The following is an 18,336-nucleotide window of genomic DNA, read 5'->3' on the forward strand; positions in this document are numbered from 1 at the left end:
TCTGTGACTGTTGGTATTATATTTCATGTTTTCAAGCATTCCAGTAATGGATACAAAATTGGAAGCAGGAGGGCAAGGTATAGAAATTATACCTGGAGGCGGTGGGGGAATGGGAGAATTCTCATTCAGCACCAGTGAAATAAATTTCTGCCCACAGGGCATAGGCATTGAGAGGAAAATAACTTATATGAAACCAAGGGCTGTAACAGCCTAATTTCGTTCTCTGGACCCAGGTAAATTTCATCCTAACACAATAAATAAATACGTAATATAAAGTGCAATGTTATTTCCTGATTCATGATCTTGTTAGACGCCAAAATAAACATATATCATGCTGGAATTGTAATAACACGGGCCTAGTACCTACAGAGGGAATTTCATCCACCTACTAAATATGAAGAAAACGTACCAAAAGGGAATGATTTAGGGGAGAATTAAATTATCTTTTTGCCTTAGTGATGATTCTGCTGTGTTTTCCCCTGGAAGATGGCCCTTCTCACGTATATACAATTTTACATACTTTCTTTCTCAAGCTAAAAAAAAAAAAAGGAAGAAAAAAATCGTGTTGGTATATAAACAACTTTCAGGTGTCTAACTATATACTATTATTATGCTACAAGCTGATAAGCGACTTTAAAAATTATAAAGTTCAGCAAAATAATTTAATATAAAATCACCACATAATAATAAGTAACTATTTTAGGTATGTTTGTGCTTGTAATACTATCAAGCTGTTTTCTCTTTTCTTTGCACTCTGTGTCATCTGAAAATGTTTCTTCAGGGTCAGGAACTGTTTGGAGCACGTATTCATCAAATATTGTAGGAATAGGAGAAGGAATGACAGCAGCAACAAATGACTTAATTATTTCTATGGTTATCATTGCTCTTGTTATGGCTATCACTTGCTTTAACACCTGCACGTGGCTGGTGATTTTCAGACACTTCAGTGCTTTCACTTGGTTCTCCAGAGTTCATAATCCAAGGACAGAAGTCAGGGAAGAAAATAATCAGTAAGCAATTTATGGAAAAGGTATCCACAAATCAGCAAGCTGCCTTACAGCAATAGGAGCACGCTTTTAGGAGGGTTCATGTGGCAGGGGCTTAGCGGATGAGCCCTGGGTGGCTGAACAGGGCTTAGGGCTTGGACCGTGGTGTGATGGCCTGGAGCACAGGTGGAGCGTGGTGGCATGAGACACGGGGCTCGGAGCAGGCAGCTGGAAGCCTCTCATGGCGAGACCGTGTTAGCAAGTGCACGGAAGGAGCACCAGAGCTGCGAAGGCTAAAGTTTGCTCTGTGCAGGATGGGAGGCCGGCTGAGGAATTCCAAACCTCAGTAGGGGAAGTTCTTCGTGAGCCTTTGTCAGTAGGGATATGCTCCGAGATGACAGCGGTGGGGCAACTGTGGTGTAAATCCATCTGGCTGTATAGATTTCAGCGCCGCCCGGCTGAGAATTTGGCTAGCAGCTTACAAATCCCCAATGTTTCACACATTGGAGTGCAAAACAACTGTTCTTTCAGACTATTGTGTAATCGTGAGTCATTAGCCTCTGCTCGAGGACGATCCAGCTACCTTGTCAAGGAACTGGAACAAAACCGTGCATCTCAGGTGACTTAGTTACACAACATGGAAAACAAATTCCCTCCGCCAGCATTTCGTAGGCAATCCCTTGCACATCTCTGGGGAGATGTTTGGTACCACGGCATGAGTTTCTCCCCATAGAAAGGCCAGATCTGTAAAACTGCTCCTTACCCAGCCTTAAATCCCATTCAGGTCCCCAGAATAGATTGAGGAGGATTGTGCTGAAAGGGCGATTTTCACCCTTGATGGCTGAATCACCGTTAACATCTGTGTTGAGTTACAGTACAGCTCAAACACTGAGGGAAGAGGATGAAGATAAGAGATAGGTGGCCAATACCTCTTTAAGAGTCACAAGAGCAAAGTAATAAAAAAGAAATACAGTAACTCAGATAATAAAAATATTATCTTATAGATTTCATACAAACTTTGCCTTAGGGAGGCCACCTGGCTTGTGTTTTACTGACACAGCTGTTCAGACTTTTTTTTCCCTTTGCTACATAAAAAATAGAGGAATCTGAACAGCTGTTTGGGTTAATTTTTTTAATGCCTTCCGTAAGTAAAAATAAAGGCAAATGACATGAATAAGCGATGTGAAACTGCCTCCAAAGATGCTTTAAAAACTTTGCAGAATAATTCCTGGACCTCATCCACAGTGACTAAAGGTCTGCTGTCCGTGGAAGGAGCTGAGCCAGGAAGGCAAGTGGGGCATTTCCACTCACTTGCCGACCAGGTGTAGCCGTAGCATCTCTTCTCTTTGCACAGGAAAGACTCACGTGAGGGCAAACTGGGTTATATTGGTATCAGTCCACAGTAACCCCACTGACTTCACTGAAGTCACTTAAAACTTCCATAATTGAAACTAAAAAAAAACAACCAACAACCCCACCCCCACCCCCCCAAACTAGTTTTGCTTAAAACCATCCCTAATCGGATCCATTGCCTTCCAGGGAACTAGTGAAAGGGGTAGTTGAAGGGAGAAAGTGATCAGAGTGGATCAGCGTGTCTGGATAGACATCATTTCCCAATGAAAGGTACAATTTTTTGCTATTTTCGAAATCACGGTGCTGAGGGGGGGTGGAGGAGTCCGTGCTGATTAGCGCTGCCCCTCCCGACACACAGCACACTAACGATGTCCCAGCGGGTTGATCAAGAGCCTGGTTTAACTGGGTGATGGAATGAAACGAGTGGGAGTCGTTTTGCTTTTTGTTGCCCAGTGTTTCACACACCTCTAGCGGCAAACCCTCTGCGTTGCCAAGACAACCCCGAAGAAATACGAAATCCAGAACAATACCCTGTGTACGAGAAGCCTCGTATTCTTTAGCGCACGCGTTCGTTTTGAATGTCAAGAGAAACGCTGCCCTCCACGTCAGTCCAGGTAAGTCCAGGTAAAGGTAGAGGTGATGTCTGTGAGATTATAATGACTTGCATTTATGGATTGTCTTTTGTCCTGATGGCTGCCAAAGCTCGAGGGCCGGCGCTGAGAGCCCGAGCGATGTTATTCCTGCCGTGCAGCGTTACCCAGAGCTGCCCAGGCAGCGCCAGGAGGATTCCTGAGGGCTGTCATGAAAATGAGTCGGGGCTGGGGCGCTGACTGCTCTCCCCAGCCTGTGCCGCGTGTGGAGGTGGCTGCAGCGAGCAGGGAACGCCAGGCTGTGGTGATCTGCCTTTGCAATGGTTTCTAAAGATTTCTCAGGCAGCTGAATGCAAGGTAGCGCAGCCATAAAGATCTTTTCACGCAGTAATTGGGATGGGCTGAGCTGCGCTTGGTCTTTAGGTCAAAGGAAATATAAATGTGACTTAAGCCTCTTTACTTAAGGTCTTGGCTCAGTGCGGGGCAGTGGAAGGTCTGGAGCTTTTGGGTTGTTAATGCTTATTTATTTAACCCCAATGAATGTACGCTGGACAAAGGTCCACAAGGTCAAAATAAACATCTTCAGAGACTCTTAGGGCATCCTCTTGCAGAGGCTAGCCTCAGGAACTTCTCTGTGTCTCAGAGAAAGGCTATGCGCAGTTTGCAAACACAAGCCTCGCTTTTCCAAATTCTCTCTAGATCATCTTCAAGCTTCCCATTTTATTCCAAGTGGCAGATAATAAGTGATAATTTTTCTCTGGAGAATGCTAGGAACACTGGTTTTACCACACTTGAAGCTGGCATTTACCTCCCCATTTGGAATGGCTGCACCTGTAGGAAGTAGCTTAAGTTCTCCATTTGGTTAAAGCTCTTCAATAAATAGGGGAGCAGCAGCTGGAACAGGGGACACTGGACTCTGCATAGCGATGTGTCCACTTTACTGTGCAACCAGTGTGAAGACAAATCCATTTTAGCCTGCCTCGAGTCATAGCAGCATCCCAAAAGTAAGCAGGGGAAATGAGATCATCTTTTGCACCCTTTTGCTCTTTGGATCTCCACTCCCTTGGTTCTGTCCTTTTGTATCAGCTGCCTGCCAGGATGTTCCCAGCAGGAAACTTGGCAGCATTACGAGTATATCTTGATGATCTTGGTCTTTACATGGGCAAGGATCCCGGGAGAACCGTAGCCTCCTCCCTTCTGCTGCACCCCTGGAACCACATCACGTTCCTCCTTGTGCGATTGTGTGCTGGGATCCAACAACTCCAGGACTTTTAGCTCCAAAAAGCAAGCAGCGGTAGCTGGTGGTTTGGTGTCACAGGAGCACCAAACCAGCAGAACAAACCAGTTGGTGCTGAGGACTCCGTGCCTATGCTGTTGACACTTGGGGTTTTTAACCTGTCACTAGCACTAGCTTAGTCCTATAGACTGAGGTTTGAAACTGCCGCAGTATGATCCGGAGCGCAGCAAGTCAGGGATTCCCTTCTGAAGCCCACTCCCAACCCAGACTAAGACACAGATGTAGATTAGCATTTTAGGAGCAGAGGATCAAACTTGCCACTGCTGAAAAGTGGGTTGCGTGTTCGACCGTCGTGGCGAGGCGCTCTGAAGCAGAGCTGGTTCTGCTTTGATGGCTCCACCAGCATGTCCAGAACTTCAGCTTCCATTTACGTGCCAGCCTCTCCCTGACAGCTGGAGAAGGAGCCTTGTGAATGAGACGTGGGGCTGTACTCCAAGCAGCAACCCTAGAAGCAGCAGTTCTGCACTGTGCCTCCTTTGTCTCCCTGAAGAACAAACTCTACGGCGCGCTGAGAACCATCGCGCCGCCATCCCGTTAAAAGACACGTCCTGTTAGAGTTCCGGGTGAGGCATCCCTGAGCTCAGGGTGCACTCTGCTCCTGTTTCAGCACCTTACAAACAAATTGAAAACTTCTTGCTGCTGGGGAACAAAGGAGGTATGTGAAAGAACTGCAATTTCATAAACTGTCGAGTGGGAGTTGGAGCTATTATAGAACATCCCGTTCCAAAAGGAAACAAATGACAGTCTGACGCTGCCGGGTCGTAGTGACGTGCGCGGCTGCAGCGTGAGTCAGGCTGTGTGAGATTCAGATACGGACCTAGAGGGAAAACATTTGTGGCAGCGGGACCCGTCACATGCTCATAGATGGAATTACCTCAGCTCATTTTTCATGCGGGTGTTAATATATTTGCTGCGCTTCTCGAGCAAAAGGAAAATAGCAGCACAGAGGGAAAAGTCGCGTGTAGGAGCCGTTCTATCTGTCTCTTCTTGCAGCCTCTTGCTTCCCACCCACGCTCCTGCACAGCCAGTGATAATGTATCACGAGCCCTTTGGTATATCACTGTTTCGTTCAGTAAAATGGAATGTGCTCTTGTTATTGTTGTTGTTATTATTTGTGTTATTTGGAATCCCAAAGCACGTCCCATTCCAAAGGCATAGGTCCATGAATGGGACAATTAAGTGAATTATTAGGAAAATATTTTGTTTATCACTGAAGCGGCGTCTCGCTTTAATAGTTTACAGCTCGGTTGAATGCTTGTATTCATTTAAAAATGAAAACTGAAGCCTGAGGATCCTTTTAAGGCCCTAAAGGGGTCTGTAGAGATAATTCTCTGGTACGTGGGGGGTGCATAACGATGTATAAATTGTGAAATGAATTGACTGTTTACTGGACAGTTGTGGTGATCTCGTGGATAATGTCAGTCCGAGATAAGAAACCCTGGCCATGGTTTAAGGACAAGGAAGCTTTAGTAGTAATGTTACCTTGAGGTGTTCCCATCACAGACTTTTTTTTCCCACCGTTTTGCTCCACCGTAGCCCGCTCCCTCTTGTGCCCAAATAACTCCTCGCGTGACTCTGCAGGGAGTCGCATGAGGAACTGCTGGAGGTTAGAAACCGTGAACAAAATGGCCTGTAAAATAGGAAGGATCTTCATCTTCTTCTTTTTTTTTTTTGTTTTGTTTGTTTTGATTTTCGTTTTTGCAATTTATTTCAACTAGATCGGTTCCCTGATCGCCATGGCCCCTGGGAACGACTGCACCGGCCCAGCTGAGAGGTCCGAGTGTTGTGTGGCTGGGGGTAAACGCTGGCAGAGGCTGATGGTGGGAATTCTGTGTCAGCGTTGCCACCAAAACCTGCAAATCAGTAAGCTGTAGCCGGTAAAACATTACTTCATTCATCAGCAAAACACAACAGCTGCTGTGCCTCCAAAAGGGGAAAAAAAAAAAGAGGGAGGGATGTTATTTAGCTACAGAGCGTGTAGCCAGGGTTGAAGGACAAACTGGGGGAAGGATTTGGGTTCGGGGTACTGAAGTCTCATGGACGAAAAAGGCCTCAGAAAGCAAAAGCAGCCATCGGGTGTTTCCCATCTCTTGTGCTGGAATCTCATAAATGTAGTTGACCTTTTCATGGGGGTTCAGTCAAATCTAAAGCGGAACTGCAGGTCACAGTTGTAGTCTAACCCTCAAACGGGACCAAAATGGTGAGCTCAGATCGATGATTCAGAGCAAAAGCAGAACTCTACTTGCACTGGATCTGAGAAGTTTGGTTTGTGCCTCTCTAAGTGTAATTGTTTTATTGCCTTATTGACGTTTAACAGCAATGTGAAAAGATTGAGGGAGGTCACCTGGCACCCTTCCTCACTAGACATGGAGAGGGCTTTGCTGGTGTAGCTTAAGTCCATAGGTGAGCAAAGCGCTCCGGGATGGCTTTAATCTCTAGCAATGCTAGCAAACAGGTAGAAAAAATGCTTCATTACACATTTTGTTTATAGCAAAACCCCGGCAAACCGGGCTGGCTGCTCCTGCCGCAGAGGGAAAGGGACTGGCTTGAAGCACGTGGGTGCCTATCTCCCCGAAACGGCAAGCCCAGAGCTGGAGCAGTGTCCCCAGGTCATCATTATCTGCTGCATCCTTCCGTCTCCCCTCCTCTGCCCTGGCACGGGCACCCTCCCCTCTTATCACTGAGGTGGCAACATTTTGTTTGTACAGCTGAGCGCTCCTGAGCCGACTCTGTGCATCCATCAAGGTCATAAAGTCATTCAATCCCTTGACCAAAATACCTACCTGATTCCTCTGGTCAGAGCTACAGGACTGCACTGCTGCTGGTGTAACTTGCAACACCGGAGGGATGACTTTCCTGCGGTACTACAAAGCAGCTTTCCTGGAAAAGGGAAGCGGTTTGCCAGTATTGCAGAATGGTAATTTTAAACCCATAAAGAGCTCTTATTGGAGTCTTAAAGCAGTCTTGAAAACCAGCCGCGCCCTCTCTGTCCCGCTCTCAGATGAAGTGCCAACACCGTCAAATAAAGAGGTGTTTGCAGCATATGCCGGTGTCCTGGGGTGCCTGGCACAGGTAGCGACAGTCGGCAAGGCTCGAGCGTGCGGCACCGCGCCGGGGATGCCGGGAGAGGGTTCGTCTGCGAGCAGACGTGAAAACCAGAGCTGCTGCGGCTGCTCCTCCTCCGGCTGGCCGAGTGGCATCCCCCACAGCCGATCTGTGCCCGCCAGCCTGTGCCCAGCCGCGCTCTCGGCCCCTCGCTCTGCCCAACGAACAGTCCCAGCTGTTATACTCGGCACAAAGCTCCAAAGAAATGCCGAGGGGCAGCCGGCGCGCTTGGCCCTGCCGAGGGCTGCGCAGGGGCTGATGTCAGCGTCCCGCAGCCCGGGGCCATGACTCACGCCTGGGAACAGAGCGCTCTTCATGGGCCGTGGGAGGGCATCGCTCCGGGAGGGAATGAGACAGAGGTGCTGGAATGACCCCGGGAGCCTGGAGCGGGGGGCCACACCTCGGCCCCCAGCACAGAGGGTTGGAAGGAGGTCACCTCCTATTTGGATTTCTTCCCTTGGGTTGTTTTGAACAATTCTGCCCTTGTTTTAAAAAAGAATCCGGACGGGGGAGGAACGGCTTTATTTTAGAGGAATTACCTATGACTTGAGCTGCCTGAATTGGTCAGGAGCAGGGGAGATGGAGCAGAGGGTGGTGGTACACGTCCAGAAACGGTCCGTAGGCAGGGAGCTCAGGCTGCCCCGACCGCATGAACTGTGGTGGCTGAGGCATCTCCCATCAGTAAGGTACCTTTGTAGGGGCGTCTCGGCGCCCCTGATCCGCGGTCGGCTGTTCTGTGTCAGCAAACAGTGTTGCAGGACCGACGGAGCTGTGCAGCACCAGGGGAGCGTTTTTAGCAAGGCCAAGGTGAAGCAAATTCCGTGAATGAGCACAAGTATAACCAAACCCGCTGTCACCAGAGAAGGGAGGCATCTCCTGGTGCCTGCCAGGGTTATTAAGACGGAGGGGAAGGGAGGATGCTCGGGGTCTGCGTGCGGAGCTGATGCCGCTGCCTCTTGGGGAGGGGGCTCACGCCACCCCTTCTCTGTCTGTAAAGGCAAATTCCTAAAAGCGACAGCACTTGTGATGATGCTGACATGAACAGTGGTTTCTGAGCATTTCTGAATGTCTTTGAGCTTGCCTAAAGAAAAGCATCGAGTACTGATGATGATAGAGTGTATTATATCTAATTATATGAACCCTGGAATCGGCTATTTCCCCTCTATTCCGTCATTCTGATATAATTGGAAACAGGAAGATATTCACAAAAGAAATATTGTTTCTGTGAGCCACCCAACACAACCCATTTTGCAGATTTTTGCTGAAGGTTCAGAACCAGCAAATTGAAATAATCCTACAGAGAGCCAGTTTACTGGCCGCTGCATCTCATTTTTCTAAATGGTTCTTTTATGTCTGCAAGGAACCAAATGAAACCTCCAGGCTTCAGTATCATCGAACTGTGGGACTTTGGAAATCCAGGTTCAGCTGTACGTCAGCTTCAGAGCCTGAAGTTAAGATTTGTTATTGTGAGCGCACATGCTGGGAATCAGGATGAGTAGCAAACATGCAAATTCAGTATTTAATTAGGAGTCACATGGAATCAAAATAGACAGCTAGTTCCATTAACAGAGAGGCAGACAGAAGCACTGAGCATGATTTCCTATAGACGTGAGGTCACACTTGAATAAGTTGATATGGTTGTCAGGATTTTATGAAAACGCTCACAAACTGCAAAGTTTCATGAATTTTCTCACGACCGGAGATTCACACCGTGTTTACTATTTGCTATTCACTCCTATCGCTTTTCACTCATAGAGTCCGGAAAACAACGTCAGGTGACGGGGACGATCGATCAACACATCTCCTGAATAGCCAGGACTGAATAGTCGGAGCAAAGCGGTGGTGAATGCCTTAGAGTTCAAAAGTGATGGGCCACGACTTTTTACAGGCAATAAATAAAGTTTTAAAAATATCAGCCGTAGTTTTCAAATGATTTGCTAACTAAGATAGGGACGTGTGCTAAATTTGCAATTAATATTATTTTAAAGAATAGATCAAACAGCTCGAGCAGATTTCCTCTAACTGACAAGTTCCATTAAACAAGAAAGCTCATTCTTAGTAGGAGATTTTAATATAACACTGAGAACAGAGAACAAAACAATGAATGGAAACATATCAGCAGTCAATTTCCTGAGTATTCAAGCCTGCATTATACTTTGTTCTTTGCTACAGCCGCGGCTCTCTAATTATCAAGCGTATTCATGGGACTTTTTCCTATTGACACTCAGCGTGAGTGTGGCTGGAAAGAGCTTAAGCTTTTGTGGCAGCCATTTGAATTTGTCTAACTAGAAACAACCTGCGAGGCTGTGGGGAACTGTATGTCTCGGGGGATTTGTGATGGTCTGCAGAACCTGTGGGTCACAGGTTCAGACGCGTGCGTTGGGAGCGTGGGGGACTTGCAGCTCTCTCACGCCAGCTTGGCCGCTGGCTGCAGTTGCTACTTGCTGGCAGAGCTGGCACGGTCACGGAGCAACGACAGGTGACGGGGCAGATGCTTGAAGTTGTTCCTCTGTTGTATGACTAAGACACGCTTGTTGGACCACGAATGGGGATCACTGGGCAAGCCCATCGGCTTTTCCTCAGAAAAGGAGCTTCGTTCCTCCAGGACTTCATCTAATCTTTTCCATAGGCACTATAGCTGCTTCTCAACTGACGCTTCAAACTGACTCCAGGCCAAGTTATCCCCCACCCCTGCTACCAGTGGAGCCTTGTTTTGCTATTAACCGTTGTCTTCATGCTTCTCACGCGCCCCGTGCCTGGGAACCCACCGCAGCGTGGAAGCGACCTTTCTGGAAACTGGTCTCTGGACAGCTTTCCATGCAGGCTCGCCTCTCTTTGTAGGTGATACGGAGAGGATGTGCTGGAGAGTGAGGAGCAGGGCCCAGGGGCTGCTGGTGAGGGCTGTGAGGAAGGTATAGAGGTGGCCACGTGGCAAGTGGACTGCCGGGAGGTGTGCGAGGTGGAGGTAGTAGGGAACAGGAGTCCTGCAGAGTTGCGGGAGAGGGAGCTGGTAGCACCTCTAGCCTGAGGACATCCAGAAGGTTCATGTTAACGCGCGCGTAAACAGAACCTTGATTTCACCTGCAGTAACCTGGCGTTTCCTTTCCGTAGCTGGACAAAGCTGCGCCCATGCACAGATCCACTGTCCAGGCAGGAAGGATTTCTCCCAGGGAGCACCACATCTCTTTGCCGTTTGGTGCAAGTGTGGGTGGAAATTCAGCTCCTCAACTTGCAGCCCCGCTTCGTTCCGCAGACTTGAGCGTGCACCATGGAAAACCGAAATCCTGTTTACTTAGGCTCCTTCGCAGTCCCATAGAGCAGGAGCGTTAATGTTGGTGTTCTGGCTCAACTCCAACTCAGGTAATTACTGTGCATTCTGCCCTACTTACACACCCCCCGTAGTTTCAATTAGAGCAATTGTTTTCATTTTTCTTTCCTGCCCTGTCAAGTATTAATGCAGTTGCTGTTAAGCTGCTCGTGTGGTCCCTCGCTTAGGTGGTGTGTTTCCATGGTAAAGGCAGACATCCTCCTATGCATACCTGGACCCAATCCTCATTGGCACGAACTGATGTAATTCCATAATGGAGCTGCGTTGATTTGCACCGTGTGAAGATATGGCCTTCCTACGCAGAGCGCCACGTTCTTCTCTCTAATTAAAGGCTCTGTATGAATGCTCATGATCTATTTATTTCTCTACTCGCTCTTCAGCTAGGTTTGCAAATAACCTGAGGTTTGAGTAGTCATTTACTCTTATGGTCACAGTGGTGGTATATAGAGAATACAGCCTGCAACTTTTTAATGTGCTTTTCCCCAGCTATTCAAAAGCAGCTCTATAGGGATATCTGAGCTCTTTCACTCTTGGCTGTTGTCAGGTAGATACAGTTCATAATGTGTGATGGTTTACATTATGAATTGCTGGAAACAAATCTCCCCAAGTTTATCAGGAGAATAAAGAACATGGAAGGATGCCTCAAGTCTCACAGCAACCGGAGATTACATGCTTGCAGACTAAGCCACCCGGCATATTGATCATTACTGTTCACAGATAAGGGCCTCAGTACTTACTGTGCTGTTTATCTGATCAAGAGAGCCTTCCTTTCATCTGGTACAGGTCTTGGCTTGAAGTGGCATGTGTTTGGGCTGGTGGGCGATGCGACACACAGGGGGTGAGGGTTGCTGTCTGATTCTCCACTCTATCATGTGGCCCGTCAGCTGGTTACCACCATCACATACATGTGCTGAATGGATTGATGCTTGGTGCATGGAGACTTGAGCAGATCGTGGCTCAGGTTGCTCAGCTGCTCAAGGCAATGGTAGCTGGAGTCACGGAGACCTTTCTAGTGACCTCCCACCAGAATAAGGCCCACGTGCAGAGATACAAGTAGTTTGTCTGTGATTTTATACGTAAAATAAGCAGGCGTTACCTTCCCCAGTACTCCCATTGGACAGTTTTCTGAAATGCATAAAATGCATTGGTGGCTCAGTTCTCAGCAGCGAAAGAAGCCGGGAGCAGATTCTCTGCAAACATCTGATGGATTCACATAGGAGGCCGTCAAGTTGCCTACCCGTATGCGTCTGGCACTGTATAAGATACTGTGATATACTACGGTTCCTCCATGTGTCCCACATGAGCTCTGTCATGTGAGAGGATGGGGGTCTCCTGTAGGTCCTGCATTTTACCTGCCAGCCCCATGCAGGTGCCTTAGGTGATCACAAGCTTTTAAAAATAGCTCTAGGTGCCTACAGCCTCCAGCCTGCCCACTCACTGATAAAGTGATTCGGCTGAACAAATACTGATAAAATTTGTTTTTAAAATGAGATGTTGGGAAATCAAAAGATCCTTTGTAAAATTAGTAGCGTTTTCATTCCAGATTAAAGCTCAGGCTGTAGCCTCAGTACTGGTGGGAGATGGGCTGGGACCTTCACTCAGCAGCTGTAGTAGTCTCCTGGTTTGGGGAAACTTGGAAATGGGATGGATGGATGGATGGACGGATGGATGGATGGATGGATACCTGTGACTGATGGGTATGTGTCAGCACCTCTCACAGGTGGCACCATGCCTGAGGCAGCACTGAGGCAGGTGTGTATTCAAGTGCTGGCTTTAGACTGCAGTAACTCCTGCCCTGGATGCTGTTCTTGGGGTGGTACACGCCACAGTAATCCGGAAGCCGTTCCCACTAGCTGTCTTGGGTTAAGATGGCCAGACGTCTGGTCCAGCATGACATGGTGGGTGTATAAAAGTGATACCAGAGGTCCCTGTACACTTCCCGGTCCCATGTCAAGTGGAGATCATCTAAGCTCAAGGATGAGACACCCACCTGTATCTTATTTTATCTAAACTCCAAATTCTCATAATTTCAGGTAAACCATTCTGACTTTGCCTGTTCTCTCACATGGCTGTTTCTTCTTAATAACATATTTTTATCCGTATGGGGAAATATTCTGTGTCTTCAACAGCTTACCCAGGCTTCTGAATTTCTAAAATGACGATGGCACTGTAGGTTTAAAATGACAGTCAGCGTGACCCCAGCGCTGACCACCACTCTCTCTCTTCCTTATGCGGTAGCTGTTTGCAGAGTCAGTACAATTCTTTATATACAGGGTTTTTTCACCCCCTTCATGCAAAACAAAAGGGTTTGGTTGTTTTCCCAAAGCAAACAGTCTGTGTCAGCTGTCTTGCACTAACAAAAAAAAAAAAAAAAGAAAACCCAAACCACCAAAACAGTATGAGCTTTTATATCCACGGCCGTGAGTGGCAGGTCACAGGTTCCCTGCAGAAGTGCCGGGGAAGGTAAACAGCTCCGAGCACGCCGTGTTTGCCATTCCGCTGCACAGCAAAAGCTGTCCCCGGCCTTTCTCCCTCTTAGGCAGCAAATCACATACCGCTTTGTAAATAGCAGTTAATAAAAACAAGCCAAACGATCGTTCTTTACTAGGCCCTGCCCAAGACTTTTCCCTTGCACGAATGGCCTGTAGGAATTTAGCCACTGTGAGCTAAATCAGGGAAGGTCTTAACTCTTGGGCTCAGTATAAAAACAAATCAAATACGAAGGAGTACACCTTTCATATCGTGCTCTTCCAGAAAAAGAAAGTTCTAAGAAGACAAAAGCCCAAAACACCGGAAGGTTTTATTTGTACTGGTCTGTATGAAGCCAGTTATTATCCTATCAATTGTTTGTGTAGCCACTGTTTACACAAGTGGAAGATGGCACACGAGAACACGTACCAGCGGTCTGTGTTTTCTGGTGAGGCCCCGCAGTGCTAAAAGTGGGAGCGGGGAGGCTGGACGCTGTCTGGGTGTCCCCTTGGCAGCTCACGCTGGCGTTAGAAGGGACGAGATAAGCCACCTGCAATTTAGAAGAGCTTCAGGGATGCGTTTAGATGGCTGCCTCGGTGGGATCAGGCTGGCATCGCCGTCGCTCCCCGGCCATGCCTGGAGGAGGGCTGTGGTTTGCTGCCTTAGCCCTGGAGGCACTTTCTCATGGAGGGGGCTGTCTTCAGGCTGCAGTTTTGGTGCAATAAGAGCAGGAGTGCCCATCGCTACCCGACTCCCGCCTCTAATGTTTGCACAGGGTGTAATTGCGATATCCCGCCCAGCTTTTGCACAGGCTTTAGAGGAGACCAAGCAGATGGAAATCAGGTTTAAACTACCCTCACCTCCTTGAAATCACTCCTCAGATAATTATTTACCAGGTAGCATGAGCCCCAGTAATGTACTCTGGACCATAACGAATCACAAGATTGCTGACAGAGACCCGACCTCAGCTGGACGCAGAGAGGAAAAGGATGGTTTTGGGGTTTGAAATGAACTTGCGGTCTAACCAGTTGCCAAGGTAGAGGTTTTAACAGAATGGATGATATTGTCCCTTCTTAATTCAAATCCTGACGGCCACGTTTCACACCATCTGGAGTTTGTGCAAAGCCCGCTTTGGGAAGCTGGCCAATAAAGAATTACAATAATCTAATCTTGCCGCGATAAAAGTGTGAATAACCATTTCAGAGTCTGACTGGAAAACTACCGCAACCTGTCAATGCGCCTTAGATGGTGGCCGAGAGGGCATCTGATGACACGCTGAAAAGCACGTCCCAGGGGATAAACAGGAGTTGGCTTGTACCAGACGCTGAGCTGAAAACAGTTGGATTTTCATCAACTGAAACAAAGGACAGAAGAAAAATGTAACTGCTGGGCTTGGGAGAGGTGACACCCCCAGTCCACGCTGTTCCCCATGGACACCAAGGCACTCGGCCCTTTTCGGGGGGGGGCTGGGGCTATTTTTACAGCAGTTGCTCCAGAGCCACTATCTTTTAAGCCTCTGCAGCAGTCTCTGCTGGAAATCTTTGGTTTCACACTTTTAATTGCTTCTCCGACAGGACGAGAGTTGGTCTGGTCTTTGGTTTCCAGTGTTGTGGAGTTCCTAGTGGTGAATTTTTTTCTGCCACCCTGAAAAAGGATTGCCACACGGCTTTTCCCACATTGTTCGCATGTGGCAAAATGGATGATTTTGCTGTAATGGGCACTAGAAATTTCAAATGGCAGCTTTCGGGACTCGCTGGGGCCTGAGAGACAAGGCATTTGCTTTAGCAGTGTTCATGGCTTGATATAAATTTTCTTCTTAGCATCACCTTAGAAAGAATCCCAGGACTCACCGAAGTGAGCATGTGCTTTGCCACCTCTTAATTCTCCTTGCACCGCACTTTATTTTTACTTACTCTGATGCATCAAAACGCTTTCTATTTCCATCATGTCTCCTCTTTCAGTCTGGCTGCTACAGAGAGTCAAGGATAACTACAGAAACCAGTGTCAAACTGTCTGAATAAGAAACCTGCACTTCACGCTGCTTACAGGAAAGTTCTGCTTCTTCTTTCAGGGGATGTTTCCAGAATAGGCACAATTTGAGGCAAAACAGAATGACTCTCATTGACAAACAGGTGCCTTTATGCTGCTCTGCAGCGCTGAAGAACGACGTCCTGAGGCCCTTTTGCACGTATTCACGGGTAAAACAGTGGGAGTAACTTCCCCAAAAATCCCATAAGCAAAAGCTGGCCAAGACTAGCTCCATCTTTAAGCAAGTGTTTAATTTTCTTTGTAATTCTCCAGCAGCCCGTAGCAGGCGCTGCTGCTGGATGCGTATTGTGAAAGGGTCCCGAAGCAGGGCTTGCTGTTCCCCTCTGTTTAGGTGAAGGGTTTTTCCCTGTTGGTACTGGCACCGAGCTGTGTGGTCGCTTCCAAGGCAGGCTGCTCCGTACGCGAGAAGTGATGCAAGCTGTGGATGGATGCGAGAGGCTCGCTGTCACTCGGGACCGTTGTTGAGGGTAAATCCCTCCATTCCAGCTCACCTAACCAGCAGCCTGGTTTCTGCTTTGTGCCTGGAGTTGGTGTTTTGGCTGCCTGGAAACTGCTGTGGGGTGAGGCAACAAGGACGTTATTAGGATTAAATCACTGACTTCAGTGATTTCAGCATTATTTTGCGCCTCTCCCATTTTTATTCCTAGCCCCACGGCCTGTTGGAGCCACCTTTTAGTTTAGGCAGTATGTTTACTAGGGCAGGGAGCTGAGTTTTACAAACCTCATTGTTTGTTTCAAACCAGAACTAACTTCACATTGGCTAGTTCAGCTCAGTGGAGTCACATCCCTAAATCATGGGGAACGAGGACAAGAGCAGCCGCCGTACCTCGTTCTCTCTGCAGTACCTTGCACAAAGACAGGAGTTACAAAAAGGTGACGTTTCCGGAGTGGTTATCATGAAGTCACGCCCTCATGGGCTGATGGTTTAGATCTGTTGTAAAGCGTGGATTTCAGAGGAAACAGCCCCAGCATCACTGGCTGGGGCTCTTAAAGAATGTCATCGCTTAATACCCAAAAGCCCAGTGGCAAACTCCTCCGCTCCTTTACGCAAGAGCGTGCAGAGCAACCGTCATCATGTAAATCACCCATCTTGGGTTGCTTAGTGCTTCAGAAAAGGGCGGTTTGCGCGCATCGCCCAGAGAAAGAAGATGAGCCCTGATGTGCCATTCAAAACCATTTGCCTGGCCTTTATGGATCCAGCTGTAGGCAAGGGCTGGGGTGAAACATGTCGTGGGAAGGCAGATAACACAAACATGAAAGCAGCACAAAACATGAGCGCCTATAAATAGCAGGAAATAAAGAACAATACTGTGATAAAATCCATAAGACAATAAAGACCAATGTGGCAGAGACCGTTTCCCCCCCACCCTTCTCCAGAGTTTCTCCTATTTCCCAAAGCTGCAGAGATCATCTGACTGCTGTGTGGTGAAGTCCAGTCAGCTAAGCACCAACTCAAGTGCTTGGAGCCTTACAGAAAGTATTTCAAAACCCCGTTCCTTTTTCTTTCTTGATGTCCTGCCATGGCTATTGTGGTATTTTAAACCATTCCCAACTCACCAGCTCGTCAGAGCAAGGAGAAAAGAGGGAAGAGGAAGGGGGGAAAAAAAGCCCTATGGAGATTTAGAGTCATTAACAGCCTTTATAGGGTTTCAGACATTTTTGTGGTAATTCTTTGGAAAGGACACATCCACGATGAGCTGGGGTTTATTTTGCCACTGGCATAAGAAATGAGACGGTTTCCAAGAAAATGTTTGCTGTTTACCAAGAGGAGGGCAAATGTAACTGGAAAACGGCAATGGATGTGAACTAGGAACCTTGTTTAAATTTTGGGTAATCACCAGCTCCTGACCTGGCCCCTTTGAACTGGATCAGGAAGCAAGCAAGTCTCTGGCAGCTCCTCCGTAGAGTTATTCTATGGCTGTGCGGTGGGCACTGCAAAGCTCCCTCCTTTCTCTGGCAGCAGCAACTGAAGACGGTTAATTATCCTGAGAGATATCCATCACTCGTAAGCCTGGATCTGAGAGGAACATGTCCTGTCAGGAGGTAACCGCTCCGTGGGCCTAAAATGTCATGAGAACAACTGACAACTACACGTCTTGCTATTTTGGAGTGTGAACTTCTCTGGGGACCAGATTTCCCTGGGTATTTCTGCAGGACCCTGCCCCACGGTGCCCTAATTTCTGAATCAAATCTTCAAATGGGGTAACACTAACTTACACGAAAAGAGTTAGGCTGATTTATGGCAGTGGAGGATTGAGGCCTTATTGTGGGGAACAAGAGGATTATATTGGCTTCAGAGTTAATGTCAGACCTGGGACTGGAGCTTAGAAATTACTGGGCAGGTCTCTCAATTGCTTCTGTTAGCTTAAAGAGGGAGTTGTGCTGAGGAAAACCTCCAAGAATATCCGATTTAATGGCAAATCCACTCTTTTTTTTCCATGACTGGTTCTAAGATGCTGCTTACTAATGAACGTGGCTTTTTGTGCTCAGACAATGGAGTTTCTCCCTCCTGGCCCACCCAATCCTCTTACGGGATCCCACCAGGGAGACTCAAGGACAAGTTTAGAGGTGACGCAAAGAGAGAGTTGCATTATGCAAAAAGGCGACCACTGTGGTTCACGTGGATCAAAAGTGACAGCAAGGTCTGAGAAGGTCTAACTAAAAGGTTGACTGGCCACCACTAGCGCTACGTTACAATCCATCATGAGGCATGGCTAATGAATGGGGGATTTATGTCCCTCCACAGCTGGGGGCTGGGTTTCTGCATACATGGGAGTGTGTCCCACATCATGCTCTTTGGTTTTACGTCCCTTCGTGCTCTGTTATGCCGTTTTCAACCCTGTTTGTGGAGGCAGAAAGCCTCAGAGGATCTCCCTTCAACCCCATGGGCCGCTTCTTCCATCTGAGGCCATATTTTGATCCTAACTAATGTTTACAGTTTTCCCCTGTAGGGTAGTGGGGCAGATATCCTCATTCCACTTCTTTTTTTGGACAGATAAGAACATTTTGAGGAGGAAGATGAAGCAAATCAGCCAATTTTTATCTTCTGACTCCTACTCGGTGCTTTAAGCCACGTCCACCCTCCTTCCTGGACTAATGCAATGTTTGCAAGGGGTCCTGGTGGCTAGACTCTTGACTTCATCTGTTTTATGAAATTTT

The 18,336-nt window shown here is 47.6% G+C and overlaps 1 protein-coding gene across 3 annotated transcripts in view; it reads left to right on the forward strand.

The window, feature by feature from the left end:
• The first annotated feature begins 2,525 nt into the window (after positions 1-2,525).
• SLC6A6 (solute carrier family 6 member 6) overlaps positions 2,526-18,336 on the forward strand; it is a 96,069-nt gene continuing 80,258 nt past the window's right edge. For 2 of the 3 annotated variants that reach the window (XM_054216366.1, XM_054216367.1), the window contains exon 1: positions 2,793-2,953. The gene's annotated coding sequence lies outside the window, so the exon portion shown is untranslated. Of the gene's footprint in view, positions 2,610-2,792; positions 2,954-18,336 lie in introns of those variants that run through there. The other variant, XM_054216373.1, reaches the window with a different exon arrangement.

This window comes from Rissa tridactyla, chromosome 10 (assembly GCF_028500815.1).
Source record: "Rissa tridactyla isolate bRisTri1 chromosome 10, bRisTri1.patW.cur.20221130, whole genome shotgun sequence".
Taxonomy (NCBI): domain Eukaryota; kingdom Metazoa; phylum Chordata; class Aves; order Charadriiformes; family Laridae; genus Rissa; species Rissa tridactyla.